The 12,381-nt window shown below is 41.1% G+C and overlaps 1 long non-coding RNA gene across 8 annotated transcripts in view; it reads left to right on the forward strand.

Annotated features, from left to right (window-relative positions):
- The window catches only part of LOC109492973, a 52,294-nt gene that overhangs the window by 8,127 nt on the left and 31,786 nt on the right, over nt 1–12,381 (forward strand). For all 8 annotated transcript variants that reach the window (XR_006586859.1, XR_006586852.1, XR_006586857.1 and 5 more), the window contains exon 2: nt 4,217–4,340. This is a non-coding gene — a long non-coding RNA (uncharacterized LOC109492973). The remainder of the gene's footprint in view (nt 1–4,216; nt 4,341–12,381) is intronic.

A 12,381-nucleotide genomic window follows, 5' to 3' on the forward strand; every position in this document is an offset into this window, starting at 1 on the left:
TAAAGATAGGAGTTAAGAGTCAAAAAGAATTTTTGCAGTTTAAAGCTTTATTGGGAACTAAGGTTCCGGGCGAGGTTCCGTGACTCGAGGGAGTCAGGAAAGTCACGCCCGGGTGTGGTGGGGTAGGGTTTTTAAGCTGTAGCAGTTCCGGGTTTGGGCTCGGGTGGGTCTTTCTCTCGTGCCATGTTGTGCTGTTGCTCGGTAATTGGTTGACCTTCAGTTCGTTCTGGAGAGCCGCTGGGGGCTTTCCCTTGGGTTGTGCTGGCGCTCGGTGATTGGTTGCCCTGCGGTTTCTTCCGGCGCGCTGGCTAGAGGGCCGTCCCCTTCCTAACACTAAGCACCTGGGGACTGATATTCTGCACACAGCAGCAGTGAGTGGCTGGGGAACTAGCAGGTTCCTGTGGTGTGACCGTTGGTCTTTCATCCTTGGGGCCTTCCTTGGTTCCTGACTATTTGCCAGTCTAATTCTCCAGCCTCACATCTTCCCAGGAGCCCCCAAGATCCTGCTCATAAACTGATTTCCTTAGATGGACAGACTGATGCATTATCAGTGGTTTGCAAGGCAGAGTCATGGCTGAAATACACTTCCATTTGTTTTTTTAAGTTTTAGTTATTTAACTAATTCCTGCACCCAAAGAGGACTCAAACTCATGACCTCAATCAAGAGTCACATGTTCTTTGGGCACCTGGGTGGCTCAGTCAGCTCAGTGGTTAAGCATGTGATTTTGGTTCAGGTGGTGATCTCACAGTTTGTGAGGTCGAGCCCTGCTGCGGGTAAGCACAAGTCCCACTTTGGGTAAAACACAAGCCATGAGTGAGCTCCTCTCCTCTTTCTCTCTGTCTCTCTCTGCCCCTCATTCACTTGTGTTCTTTCTCAAGCCAAAAAAAAAAGAGTCACATACTGTTCAGACTGAGCCAGCCAGGCATCCCTATGCTTACATTTTTATTCGTCAAAACCATTTTTGTTTATATTGGTCTGGTTTAGTTTGGACCTGTTAGTCGCTCCTCCTTCTGCCAGAAGAAACTCACTTGCTTCTCAGTTTCCTTTCACTTACTTCCCTCCCACACAAAGCTCTACGTCTTGCCACACCATTGGGTTAGACATGCAGCCTACACTAAAAGAAATGATCCCATTCTCCTAGACGCAGATTGCTCTGACTCCAGAGGGGCCGCTACCCCTTTTCTGTGACTGAGGTAGGTAGGCACAGAGAGAAGATATTTTGTTTCAGAGAACAGAAGCACTAAGAATCCTATTAGCCTGTTTTGCTAGTGGCTATCACTATAGCGAAGTAGAAAGAACCTGATGGAAAATTGCATCAAATCAGAGGACAGCAGAGAGAGAGAGAGAGAGAGAGAGAGAGAGAGAGAGAGAGAGAGAGAGAGAAGAAAGAAGTCAGAAGAGCGAAGCATTAAGGTGACTTCCTTTGTACCACTCGTTCACCTGCTCCAGAAATACCACCTTTGTAAATACTTAGTACATTTCCTTTTGCTTGAAGGAGTCTAGTTTAGGTTTATTTCACTTGCAGTGAGAGAAATCTTCCTTTTCTCCACATCTTGAAGCCAGCTAATGAGAGAGAAGAAAATTATCTCATAATTAATTTATACTAAGTTGTAAATTACTCATGGCTTAATATTTCATTTACTCACCCAAGTTTAATTCAGATTTTTGAAGGTACACTGAAAAGTTGATACCCTCTTCCCATAACACTCTGTAGTATTTGCTTTTTTGTTCTTTTCCTCACTCTTCTTTTATTAACAGTGTTAATTTTTTTTATTTTTTGTTTTTTAAATGTTTACTTAGAGAACAAGCAGGGAAGAGGCAGAGAGGGAGGGAGGGAGAGAGGGAGAGAGAGAGAGAGAGAGAGAGAGAGAGAGAGAGAGAGAGAGAGAGAGAGAATCCCAAGCAGGATCCATGCTGTCAGCATGGAATTCCATGTGGGGCTTGATCCCATGAACCTTGAGATCATGACCTGAGCTGAAAGCAAGAGCCAGACACTTAACTGGCTGAGTCACCCAGGTGCCCCTATTAACAGGGTTAATTTTTTAAGAGCAGTTTTAGGTTTATAGAAAATCAAGCAGAAAGTACATATTTCCCCCTGTATCCCTTCTCTGTTCCCTCAACAATTTGCCCTGTTATTAACATCTTGCATTAGTGAGGTACATTTATCACAATTGATGAACCAATAGTAATAATTATTAATATAAATCCATAGTTTACATTATGGTTCACTCTTTATGACATTATGCATTCTATGGGTTTTGACAAATGCATAATGTTGTGTATCCGTCATTACAGTTCCACACAGAATATTTTCACAGCCCTCAAAATTCCCTGTGCTCCACCTGTTCATTCCTCTCCCCCCTCAACCCCTAGTAACCACTGATAATGTTTGCTGTCTCCATTGTTTTGCCTTTTCTAGAACGTCCATATAGTTGAAAGCATACAGTATGTAGTCTTTTCAGATTGGCTTTTCACTTAGTAATATGCATTAAAATTTCCTCTATGATTTCTCATGGTTGAATAGCTCATTTCCTTTTATTGCTAAATAAAATACCATTGTCTGGATGTACCACGGTTTATTTATCCATTCACCTACTGGAGGACATCTTGGTTACTTCCAATAATGAATAGAGCTGCTATAGATTGTATGACCTCTTTCTCCGATGGCCAGCCTGTCCTATTTTGAAAGTTGCTTTTCATTTTTCAAGAGCTACTGAGATGTCACTGGACTGACAACCTTCAAGCTCCCCAAGATAGTATAAATCATACCACACTCTCTTCCTAGCATCCTTCCTATAGGTTTCTATAATAGCACCATCCCATTATTGGGTGGTTCCTTGGTCTCTGTATTCTTTGTCATGGTGAACTCTTTCAGGATGTCTTACTCTCTGCTGAGTTATCTAAACTCTTTTTATCTACATTTCCTTGTCTGTAAAATAAAGACGAGAGAGTTGCAAGAATTAAATAGATTAAGTAAATACATTTAGAATATATATGTATATTTAGAATATAGAGATTATGTATATATTTAGAATATATTTTATATATATATATTAGAATACATATATTTAGAAATAGTACCTGACACACAGTATACACTGTATACATTTTAGCTATTATTCTTTTTATTTATTTACTGAAAGGGACATTTCTTTCATTTATTTAGTTTTTTTAATGTTTATTATTTTTGAGAGGGAACGAGAAAGAGAGAGCACTTGGGGGAGGAGCAGAGAGAGAGAGGTTTACAGAGAATCCCAAGCAAGCTCCGTGATGTCAGTACAGAACCTGATACGGGGCTCAAATTCATGAGACATGAGAGCATGACCTGAGCCAAAATCAAGAGTCAGATGCCCAGCTGACTGAGCCCCAGGCACCCCAGAAAGTGACCTTTTTTTTTTTTTTTTTAAGTTTATTTATTTATTTTTTGAGAGAGAGCGCAAGTGGGAGAGTGGGCAGAAAGAGAGGGGGAGAGAGAATCCCAAGCAGGCTCCGCGCTGTCATCAGGGAGCCCCATGTGGGGCTGAATCCCAAGGCAGCAAGATCATGACCTGGCCTAAACCAAGAAGCTTAGCCAACTGAGCCATCCAGGCTCCCAACTATTATTCCGTTTATTATTAATACTAATCTGTGTGTATATAGCAATCAGAATATATATACCATGTAATAAATTTTTGAATCAATAGTTTCCTCATGGCATTGATTGATATGTGACTGAACAGGACTTACAATTTAAAATGATATGATAACTGTGTCAGAATCTTACCATCTATGCTGGTGGGGCTTCCCCACCACATTGCTCACCATTTTCATGGCCTTGGAGACTCCAGGCTAGGCTGCGTCTGTGGTGAGGGCCTGACAGGCAATGGCCAGCTGACCAGGCCTGGAATTGTTGAAAGAACCCGGGGCTTTCTGCCACTTCCGGGTCCACAAACGATCCAGAAACTTTATATCTGGTGCTTCTGACTTGATTCATCTCTCAGGAACTGACAGAAACTCAAATAAAATAAACCCAAGAGGCTCTGGGGAGAAAACTAGAACATTAATTCCTTAATTTTCCATAAAATCTATGATTGTCTCTAGAAAACTCCATACCATAGTCTTACCTCAGTCTGTGGGCTTAAAAATATCTCCCCCAGTTTGCATACAACCGGTGCCATTTGAACATGAGGATACAAAACACATCAGTGCTTCCTTCATATCCTCTTCCTGTTTCAGCAAGGAATGATTAAAGTTGAGCTGATGTCAACGTGTGCTGGGCACCCTGGGACCCAAGTCTCAAAGTGAAACATATCCAAGTTCAAATAATCCAACCAGCTTCCAGCTTGTTTCTGCAGTGGAGGTAGGTCCATCTGTTTCCAGGGGTTGTTGTGGGAATAAACAGAGAATGTATTTCAAACATCTAGCAGAGAGCCTGCCCCAAGTTCACTTTCTTGTCCACCTGGTTGCAAGCTCAGGGAGAGCCCAATTCCTGCTAAGTGCCCACACCCTACTCCATGGGGATTTCTACCTGAACCTCTCTTGGCTAACTTGCCTTAAGGCTTAGACATAACTAGCTTTTCAAAAGTTGAGTCAAAGATTAAATTTTTTTTTTTTAAAGTAAAATCTCTTTGGGCCACAACAGCACTTGAGACTTAATTACTTTATAAATGAGCTTTGATCTCTCAGTTGTGACAGGCTTTCCACCCTCCCTCCTACCCACAGTTCAGTTGACTATGCCTAATTATCTTATCTTGCTAAGTCATTAAATATGCATTTGCTAAAGTCATTTCCCTTCTCTCCTCCCTCCCCCCCCCCCACCCTCTCTGGAGATTTTATCCTAATTACTGATTTGCTTTCCTTCATGAGAGTATGATTAGTTGGTGAATCTTTTGTTCGCTAACGTGTCTATGTGGCAGGGTGGTCTCGTGGCTCCTTCTGTGCCGATGCTAGTCGAGTCCTTCTTCCCTTTTCTCTCCAAAGAAGAGAACTGGTAGAAAGAGAAGTCCAAAGTATACAGTTGGTCTAAACGAGCAATTTTTGGACTGGGTAAACCATTGGTGTCTTAGGCATGGTTCCTCTATAAGCGAAGACTGAGACAAAATCTGCTGGGCAGGTAGTTTGCCTGTTGGCGGGACATGTAAACCCAGGGACAAGAGTAAGACACCAAGGTGAGGATAAAAGGATGGAGTGAGAGGTAATGCACGGGCATGTTGCCAAGTTCACCACTGTTCTGGTGCACAGGCGTTCCAACCTACTGAGCCTGGGTCTATGTTTCTTCATTCACTTAAACCTTTCCCGCGCTCTCTCTCCATAGTAACTTCATGTGCTGCACGCAGGCACATTTCTCCACCACCTTGCAAGAATTATTAATCTTCTCCTTCTCTTTTTCCTGCAGTAAATTACGGGGACCAGGGTTGGGATGCCACTGATAATATCTATCTTGCAAGACCCATATCAGACATGAGGTTGACAAGTGAGAAACCAGGACCCCCAGAGAGTGCTAGGGTGCCAAAAATAGCATATAATCTCGAGAACTTTCGAGGCTTTTCCAGGTCCTTCCCTAACCTCCACGTACATTGCAGATCATACATAAAGCGTTCCTAGGCTCAACAGGACAAGGCAGATTTGGGACCAATCCCCTGCCTTCTCATTGGCTGCCCTTCCAGTAATAAAGCTTTCTCTACTTCAAACTTGATGTTTCAGAGATTTGCTTACTGTGCATCAGACACACGAATCTGATTTCAGGGTTTGGCAACACTGTGGCATTTTCTGACGATCTTGCCAACACAGGACTCTGAATGTCCTCCCCGGGGAAGTAGGAGACAGCATGCATCCATTGACTCTGGTTCCCTATCAGTCATAGGACTTGGCTCCCGGGTTGCACCTTGGGGTAGGAGGTGTGTGAGTAACCTTGTAGGCGATAGAAACCTCAGGCATGTCATGCTGCAGAGCCAGAAAAGCCCAGAGCAGGAAGCAACAGGTAGATGGCGTAATCCAGGCACCGCACTGTCAGAAGTAGCAGCCTGAAGCTGGTAGACACCTGAGTAGGAGCGGAGGGGACCGGCGCATTAGAGATCAAATTGGCATGTGAACCATCAGCCCTTTTAATTCTCCTTCCAATCTAATTTCACAAAGGATACAGCCCTTTCTCAGACCCTATATCTGGTGCTACTCATTTTGAACTAAAGGCTAGAAGGAACATCAAAAGTGATTCTCAACGACACTCTTGGTGTATCGATTATTTCAAATAACATTGTAAAACTCTCCAAAATCATTTGAACCTGCATGCGAACATACCGCAGAACACATTTAAGAGGAGTGTTGAGTTGGGGAAGGAGGCATGAGGTCAAGTCAAGCAGCAATGAGATGTCCCCACTCCCCAAAGCATTAGGAGTTTGCTTAAAGCACCTTGACACTGTCCAATGGAAGCTCGTGGCTGGTTGGAAAGCTTCTGCTGCGGATTCTGAATCCCCTTTAGAGTAGGGAGTGGGATGATTTCAAACCTGAGATGATGGAGGCACAGAGAGAATGCTGCCTTACAAACCAGAAAGTCCTGGGGGAAATATTTTCTTCTGACAATGAAGGAGACCGTTGTCTGCTTCTGAAGTGGCTTGCTTGTGATTCAGAGCATTTTTATATTTCTTCAGCATAACAAAAGTAATTTAGAGTCTAAATTTAAATGTGCACGATTCCAGAGGGCAGGGAGTTGATTTATATACTTATCACATTGTGGCTAATCATGTATTTGAAGAACAAGAGGAAATTACACTAAGTAAAGTGGGCAAATATGTAAAGGCCAGAGTGTCTTCAGAAATCAATTACTAGACTCTGGTTAAAAGTCACACGCATGATAACTGACAGGAGAGGTTTACATTCAGATCTGTAGAGAAAACATGACCTTCACCTTCTAAGTTAATGAAAGAACACTTTGCGTTGCCCTGAGGAAAAACAACAATCCTCTAGCTCACAGAAAAGTGAGCTATTTAACTATATAAACTATAGACACGTGCTTGTAGTTTTCATCAGCTGCAATTTCTCATTCTGAGGTTGTTTTCAGGAAGAGAGCCTGACCTTAGGATGCCATAGTAGGATACTTGCCTTAGAAGAGTCAGCCTGTAACCCTTAAAAATCTTGCAAGTACGTTACAATTTCTGGAGGAGAACAGATGCTATGGTATTTGTCTTTGCTATTTCTGCTCTGAGACAATGGGAATTTGAGCAAAGTCGATATCCCAGATGACACTGTGGAGAAAGAGAAAGGCAGAAGGGAGACCCAGCGAGAGAATGATTGAGTGAAGCAGGTGTGTATGGTGGAGGCAGAATGTTGGAGGTAGGACAGAAAGTAGAAAGGAACATTTGTAAGATTAGTCATCTTTATATAGTATGGGGAGTAAAGACAAAAGACAGTGTGTCCAGAGAGAGAGAGACAAGGTCAAGGCCTTAAGAAACAAAGGCTATTTAGAAGTTTATTTTAGAAGCTGCACGCAAGATAATGATAAGGGGGTTATGCTAAAGGCATGTCTGTATGAATGAGGGATTTAGCGGTAAGCTATAGATAGGTTTGGCTATAACTCAAAAAAATGATTAAGGATAAGAAAAGAAAGTTATGACTTTCCTCTCCTGCTTCAATAATAATTGAGAAGATTCACATTTGCTGTTCTGGAATGAAGGCATGGCAAAAAGTTCAGACTGAGCTTGGTAATAACAGGAAAAGTAAGATTGGGGTGGGTGTGCGTGTGTGAGAGAGAGAGACGCTGTAGGAGGCTTCCACTTAAAACCAGCCTGCCAACATGTTTATATATGTGATCAACTTCTTTAAATTCTTATCAAGGGGATTAAAAAGATAAATTTTAAAAATACACAATACTTTATAATTGACTTGGGAACATCAGATGCAGATCATATAGAAGACAAATTTTAGTCAAGGAACATAAGAGAAACTTTTAGAGGTTATCAGCTTCCAGTAAGCCAATAACATGATAAATGAATAGAAAGACCATAAACTTAAATACCAAGAAAAGCTGAGGCACACACAATTTATGACAGTCTCATTGTGAAGATTGTTACAATGTAATCAGAGACCCTAACCACATTAGATGTTTCAGTATTTGAAAGTATAGAAACAAAAAACAGCAAGGAGGATTCAGTACATTTGATTTACCACCTGCTTGAAGCATGGATACAGATTACTAACAGGTATGATAAAGAGTAATATTTACTGAGCATTGTTCAGGCACACAGTAATGTTGGATGCTTTATCTCATGTAAGTCTTCTGACAACGCAAGGAAGTCAGACGTTGTTATTTTCATTCTACAAAGGAGAAAACAGATTTAAAAGGGTTGGGAAATGTATCCTATTCAGTTTCATTCACCCCATTTTCATAGTACCTAGTCTAATGCTTGGCAAATAAAGATATTTAGTAACTATGTACTGAACAAATGAATGATGCTTAGATGAATGAATGAATGAACAGAGTAATGATGCCTACATTCACAGCTTGGACTGCCTAATGTCAAATCTTTAAAACCTCTTCTCTATTGCTTGTAACTAACAGGACTGTGACACACAGTTTGAAATGAGAGTTTCATAATATTAATACTTGAAGCAGCCACCAAGACAAGTTACATCCTTTCTTGGACACTTGGATGACTAATCCAATGGGATATCTACCAAACCAATCCTAACACCTATGGAGAAAATAGGTGTTTAACCCCTCCTTCATTTTCCAAACCAAAAATTAGTGCCTACATTCAAGATAGGCTTAAAAAATGACTAGGGGGGAAGCATAATAACAAAGTGCCTGCAAAACCCCATCCTTACAAATAAATTAAACCCCAAAGTACTCAACAATCAGGGAGTCATCACAGTCTTTTTTAAAAGCGGTGGCGAGGCAGGGAGAAAAAAGAAACAGTGCTTATAGGAGTCAGGAGTGAAGACCCTTCAGAAAAATTTCAAAATATGAACTGAGAAAGAAATCAGAATTGGTGCAACATAGGTGATGTATGCCATGCTCACCACAGCAAGGAGAAGTCCTGTCCCACGTTCACTTATGTATCTTCAATTAAGCAGTCAAATTGTCTCCACTTGGTGCACCATCATCGCAGGATAATTTTATGAGGAGCCAAACACGGTATATGCATGCAAAGTGGAGGTGGAGTCAGACACGCTTGGCAGGAGACTTCACCGCTGCTCCTTGCTGGTGTCCTCTGTCCGTGATCCCCCAGGAGACAGACATCCAGCCTGGAACTCGGCACTAAGAGAAATTGCACGTAGTTCCCTGGTTCAATCGTCGTTTCCTGGGTCTGATTACATCTTGCCTTGTAAAAATGTTTCAGTCAAGTGGTAAGTACAGCGAGGGGACTTCATTTCTGGCAATGAAGTAGGCTACCCATCGTCACCATCTGTCCCTGGTAAGACAAATAACAACCCTGAATAAAATATAAAAATCAATTTTGGCTTAAATAAACATTTTCATTAAAGTTTATCATGCATGGAGAAAAACAGTCCAGTAAGTATATAGTTAATTAGCCTAAGGGAACACATGTGGATAATAAACACCCATATCAACATCTGTAACCCCACTTGCATTTCCGAAGCCAGGCTGTGCTCCCTCTGAGCCACAAACCCTCTCTTCTTCCCTCAAGTAGACTTTAAAACCATAGATTACTTTTGCCCATTGGGAGTCATGCAATGTTTATTGTTTTCAGATCTAGCTTCTTTCACTCGACTGTGAGATTCATCCATAATTCGTGTGCAGTAGTTCATTCATTTTCATTGGGGTGTAGTATTCCATTGTGTGAATATAGAACCTAAAGATAGAATTGACTTACTGAATTGTGGAAGGACATTTCTCTGTGGCGTTTAGATATTACAGACTATACTTCTATGAAAACTATTGTATATATTTTCCCCCATATGTACTGTTGAGTATATGCCTAGTAAGGGAATTTCTGGTTTACAGAGAATGCATGTGATCACCTTTATAGATATCATTATGCATAAAATTCATCTTATTAAACAGCCTTGATGAATTGGCAAGAAAGTAAGGAATAGTTGGGTAACAGAGTCCTTCTTATTTCCTTCCTTCCTACTTACCTTCTTCCCTTCCTTCCTTTCTTCTATCTATCCTTTCTTAATAATTCAGCCTCAGAACCATTAGGTATGGCATCTGGGTGAGAAGAGGGCAGTGGTAGCATCCCTGTGTGGGCTGTAGGAATCCCAAAGAAGTGAGGACAGCTTCATGGGAGAGTGAGAGTTAAGTCTGAGGGGTTGGGAGGGGTGGGAGCAGACCAGAGAGGGCTGTTGAGGGATGAGAAAGGTGTCCAGATTGGAGGAAAGTGGCCAGCCTCGTAGCAGCAGTGAGTGGACATGGGGATGGCTGCATAGGCAAGAACAGCATTCTAGGGATATCCCAGCCTGAGCGGAGTGACAAGAGTGGCCAGATGGAGGATGGTGTGGCAATGGAAGATCGGTTACACATTATTATTAATCTAACAAATAAATTTATTCAGAATAAAGGGACCCAGGTTTTGAACTGTTGGACAAAAACTTATAAATATGACAGGGGACATTCTAGAATTAACTCTGTGGTGTTGGACTGGAGTTGGAGATATCAGTTAAATTCATCATTTTCAATATGTAGAAATACAGAAATGTAGATGTGGATGTAAGTGTGTGTGTGTGTGTGTGTGTGTGTGTGTGTGTGTGTATGTAAACATACATATATCCCCTAGGTTTGGCCATTGTGAATATGGATAGTTTTACTCCTTCCTTTTCAATCTGGTTGCCTTTTATTTCTTTTTCTTGCCTAGTTTCTTTGGCTAGGTCCTCTAATAGAAAGTTGAATAGAAATGGTGGTGAGAATGGACATTTTAATTTTGTTCTTGATATTAGGGGCAAAGCATTCTGTCTTCCACCACTAATTATGATGTTAATTGAGAGGTTTTTGAAGATGTTGTTATCAGGTTGAGAAAATTCCTATTTCTTGTTTGTTAAGTGTTTTTATCATGAAACCGTATTGGATTTTGCTAAATGGTTTTTCTGCATCTATTGAGATGATTGTGTATTTTTTGTGTGCTTCACTCATTTTCTGTTTTTTAAAAATTTTTTTAAAATTTTATTTTTTTACAGAGAGATTGTGTATTTTTTGTGTGATTTACTCATTTTCTGTTTTTTAAAAATTTTTTTTTAAATTTTATTTTATTTTTTTAGAGACAGAGATTGTGTATTTTTTGTCTGATTTACTCACTTTCTGTTTTTTTTAAATTTTATTTAAATTTTATTTTACTTATTTTTTTAGAGAGAGAGCATGAGTGGGGGAGGGGCAGAGAGAGAGGGAGACACAGAATCCAAAGCAGGCTCCAAGCTCCGAGCTATCAGCACAGAGCCCAACATGGGGCTCAAACTCACGGACCGCGAGATCGTGACCTGAGCTGAAGTTGGACACTTAACCAGCTGAGCCACCCAGGTGTCCCTATTCTTTTTTTTTTTTTTTTTTTAATTTTTTTTCAATGTTTATTTATTTTTGGGACAGAGAGAGACAGAGCATGAACGGGGGAGGGGCAGAGAGAGAGGGAGACACAGAATCGGAAACAGGCTCCAGGCTCTGAGCCATCAGCCCAGAGCCCGACGCGGGGCTCGAACTCACGGACCGCGAGATCGTGACCTGGATGAAGTCGGGCGCTTACCGACTGCGCCACCCAGGCGCCCCCCTATTCATTTTTTAAATAAAGTCCCCATTTTCAGTCTCTTTTCTCTCCATGACTTACTTTCAGTATTTTTTGCTGTGATTTTTTCAAGTTAACTAATCTTTTCTTTTATAGTATAAGCTTTCATTAATTCCATCTCACCTACTCGTCATCTCAGACACTGTATTATTTACTATGTCTCTCCTGGTACTTGTTTTCTCTTGGTATCAGAACAAATTACTACAGATTTGGCATTTTAAACAACACTCATTTATTACCTCAAACTTCCGTTGGTCAGAAGTCCTGGCATCCCCTGATTCAGGGATTCTAAACTTTGCCTCTCTCAGCAATTTCTGACTTGACACATCTCCAAAGGCAAGGGAATTAAAAGCAAAAATGAACTATTGGGATCTTATGAAGATAAAAATCTTCTGCACTGTAAAGGAAGCAACCAACAAAACTAAAAGGCAACCAACAGAATGGGAAAAGATATTTGCAAATGACATATCGGACAAAGGGCTAGTATCCAAAATCTATAAAGAATTCACCAAATTCCACACCCAAAAAACAAATAATCCAGTGAAGAAATGGGCAGAAAACATGAATAGACACTCCTCTAAAGAAGACATCCGGATGGCCAACAGGCACATGAAAAGATGCTCAATGTAGCTCCTCATCAGGGAAATACAAATCAAAACCACACTGAGATATCAC

Source organism: Felis catus, chromosome D2 (assembly GCF_018350175.1).
Source record: "Felis catus isolate Fca126 chromosome D2, F.catus_Fca126_mat1.0, whole genome shotgun sequence".
NCBI lineage: Eukaryota > Metazoa > Chordata > Mammalia > Carnivora > Felidae > Felis > Felis catus.